This window comes from Toxorhynchites rutilus, chromosome 2 (genome assembly GCF_029784135.1).
Source record: "Toxorhynchites rutilus septentrionalis strain SRP chromosome 2, ASM2978413v1, whole genome shotgun sequence".
NCBI classification, from domain to species: Eukaryota; Metazoa; Arthropoda; class Insecta; order Diptera; family Culicidae; genus Toxorhynchites; species Toxorhynchites rutilus.
Genome location: NC_073745.1, coordinates 29660483 through 29664529, shown reverse-complemented (window position 1 = coordinate 29664529; position 4047 = coordinate 29660483).

Below are 4047 nucleotides of genomic sequence, written 5' to 3'. Positions count from 1 at the left end.
CAGAGGAAAAACAATTACAGGAACGTTTGCAAGGGGAAAGGGAAAAGCAGGACAGGAAGCTGCTGGAAATGACGCTTCGTTTGGAGAGAGAACGAAGGGATAAAACGATTACGGCGATGTTTGCTTTGGAGAAGGAATTTATTAAGAAGAAATATGATCTCCTTCACAATCAGCTAGAGGAAGGCGATGATGCAGCGAGTATTCGCAGCCGCCGCAGTCAAGGTAATAGCAAGGTTCAAGATTGGATAAAACGGAACCCACAAGTAACCGTGAGTGCCAATACTGGGTGTAGTTCCACTGGGCTCACGTTACAAACGGAGGTACCAAAAAGTTCATTCCGAATAATCTCAGCGATGACTACCGCAGCGGATGGAAGCAGTATAGCGCAACAAGCATCGCTAACCACACCTAGTGTGACCAGAGGTTATCTTAATTCACCAGTGAGCTCTTTGGCATTCGCCACATCGCAACAAGTATCTTCACAACTTCATTCGTCCGTTCAGCAACCACTGCCATCCCCACCAATAACAGCAACCGTGATGCAGTGGAACCAAGGAAGACCGATACCAACACCATGGGAGGTTAATGTATCCACCACAACGAACGCCAACAATATATTCGAGATTTCAGCAACAACGACGGTACCAACCACGCTACCTTTATTGCCACGAATTATCCCGGATCTATCACACGCACAATATCCCGCTTTTGCACCAACAATTCCGTACCAACCACAACAACCGAAGTTAACAACATATGCAGCTGGTCCAGTACCCTCACATCTACCGTACGTGGAGCCCTTACCAACCGCTACTACTTCCTCGATTGGACAGCAGTATTTCAGTCCACCACATCACCACTCAACACCAACAAGCCGGCTTGGGGAGTTTCAAGTAGCAAGTAGTTTGGGACAGACGATACAGCAAATTATCCCGGGTTTGAACACGTCAACGTCGATGATTAGGCAGAGTATGTACAATGGCCAAAATGTGTTGACCGGTCAAGAAGTAGGTCAATATATTCCACCATTGAAGGTGACGAGTAGTAGGTATAAGGTACAAGAGGTGCGAGATGCAAATTCTAATAATGTATTGAATACGTGGGCATCAGATGGCAACAACATTCCACCATCGTATATAACACAGCAAGGACATTTTTCGATTCACTTGCATGTGCCCAATCCAGATGGGAATTGGGGACAAAATAAAAATTCGATGTATGAGTGTCATGGTTTCAATCAGCCTGTCTTATCTGTTCCGCAATTAGTACCCACGGGTACTCGTTCAAAGACGAACGGGATTGGCCAGAACAAGAGAAGAACTGGGTCACTTCCGAGGAGATGCGGATTGTTAACCTACATCATCGTACCGGAACTGAGGAAATATTTAAATTTGAACGGTTCTCCAAATGGGAACGCTTGCTGAGGACTGCTGCGTACGTTAGAAGGTTTCGATATTACTGCCAGAAGAAAAAGAATGAATTAACGCTCCCAGACCCTGAGATATTGAACAGAGAAGAACTTCTGGAAGCAGAGTTAACTGTGGTGAGGCTGATCCAGCGTGAATCTTTCGCAAACGAATACGCTACACTGATGTTCAACCAACAAGTTCCGATGGAACAACGGAAGTTAATTGATAAGAACAGCAAACGATACAAACTGTGTCCCTTTCTTGGAGGTGACGGTGTGATACGGAAGGACGGAAGAATCGGTGCCGCACCCTGGTTGTCATATGAAGCAAAGTTTCCGGCGATTTTGCCCAAAAACCATTACGTGACAACACTTATCATCCACAGTTATCATCGTAAGTTCGGCCACGCGAACAACGAGACGGTTGTGAATGAATTGAGGCAGCGGTTACATGTGTCCGAGATCAGATCGGCTGTTAGAAAGATGTCAGATAGTTGTAGGAAGTGCCCACATCCTTCTCGCATGGGTCCGCTTCCGGAGTCACGCTTAAATCCATACGTCAGACCATTCACATTTACAGGTCTAGATTATTTTGGTCCCATCTCCATCAGATTAGGACGTAGTTGTGTTAAGCGTTGGGTGGCATTGTTTACCTGTCTCACGACCAGGGCAATTCATTTAGAGTTGGCATTCACTTTGGCTACAGAATCCTGCAAGCTAGCTGTGCGAAGATTTATTGCACGCCGTGGTGCCCCTTTGGAGATATACTCGGATCAGAGAACGAATTTCCAAGGAGCTAGGAAAGAACTGCAACAAGAAATAAACAAGTTGATCCATGAACTGGCTGCAACATTTACGAATGCGGCGACGCAGTGGAAACTGTATCCTCCCTATGCCCCGCATATGGGAGGTATCTGGGAAATACTTGTACGGTCGGTGAAAGCAGCTTTGGCGGCAATGGAGATGTCCAGGAATCCGGATGAAGAAACCCTCATCACGGCTTTAGCAGAAGCAGAGTCCCTAATAAATAGTCGCCCACTTACGTATCTTCCATTGGATTCGGAAGAAAATGAAGCACTGACTCCAAATCACTTTTTGCTTCTCAGTTCAAACGGAGTATGCCAACCAGTAACCATGCAGTCGCATAACACGTCAGCTATTCGTTCAAATTGGAAGCATGTACAGGTCATGCTCGATCGGTTCTGGAGCCGGTGAATCAAGGATCCTTCCAGTAATTTCAAGGCAGTCCAAGTGGTTCGGGGAAGTAAAACCGATACATATTGGAGATTTAGTCATGCTTGTGAACGAAATGAGAAGAAACAGTTGGGAAAGAGGAAGAGTTGTCAAGCTGTATCCGGGGAAGGATGGGCGTATACGAAGCGCAGATGTGAAGACGTCGACAGGCATCGTTCAGAGACCGTTAACGAAACTGGCAGTTTTGGATGTGCTAGATGCTGAGAGTATGGCTGAAAAAACTTCGAGCAATACGGGTGGGGGTATGTGCGCAACGGTACAAAACCCCTCGTCAACGTAAAACGCTTCTGGTTCTTATATATAAATATAAATTGTTGATATAATTTGATATAAATTGTTTATGCGAAACTAACGCTTCACTGTCATTCGTTGTGAATACGTCAGATACAGAGTATATACCTCATTCACAACAGTAATAGCGCGGGAGTACAAAGTTGATCGAAATTTATAAACTAAATCGATTGGTGAATACGATTTTTTCTATTTAGTTGTAAGTAATATATTATTGTAAAAATTGAACACAACTAACTAAAAGACAGCTTACAGAACTCAACATTTATACTAAGAAAACGGTTACAAGTAGACGAATAAGTAAGGAAAGGAACATAAATTGTAAGTGAACTATGAATACGAATACGAATTAAAATGAAAATAAAAATATTTCAGCTAAAAGCTTACTCAAAAAAACGTCAAAAGGATTAAAAGGACTAAAAAAAAATTAAACCCCCAATCCCACACCGTCTCCCATCGAGAAAGGATTGAGTTTCGTTAAAAAGCACCTTAATTGTACCAGAATTTATGTCTCAAAAATTTCTACTAGTCAAGAAATATTTCCGACACTTTTAACTTTTTCAGATTATCTTCAGGGACACATATTCCTTTCGTACTTCTTGTGTCGGTAGCAAACGAATATCAAAAAAGATCTTCTAAAAGACACAAAAAAATATACACTTAGATAACACGTATCTCCTCGTTATGACACAACCCGCGAACGCAACCGAATAGTCTGTGCCAAAAAAAGACAGAAATTCATCATCTGCAATGACGAGTCTGGCAGACAGAGTGGCTGCCAAAAATTGGATTGCACGGTTTGTTACCTCCTTCAAAGCAACAACAACAACAAACGTTGGTGTAGATAGCCACACCTTCTCTCCTCTTCCCAACCGCGCCAGGTTGCCATCGGGTCACCCGAGAAGGCCACCCAAGAAGCTAGCATAATTGAAATTAGTCCTCCCGTCGTTTGGAGCCGCTGGCTTAGCGCCAAAAGCAGTCGAGAAACAATCACTTTCGCTCCACCTCCACATCGCGGGGGCGCGCGACGGAAAGCGAACGAAGCCAATTATTCTAATCCTATCAGCAGGAATTCTCGTTAACGGATTGCACCC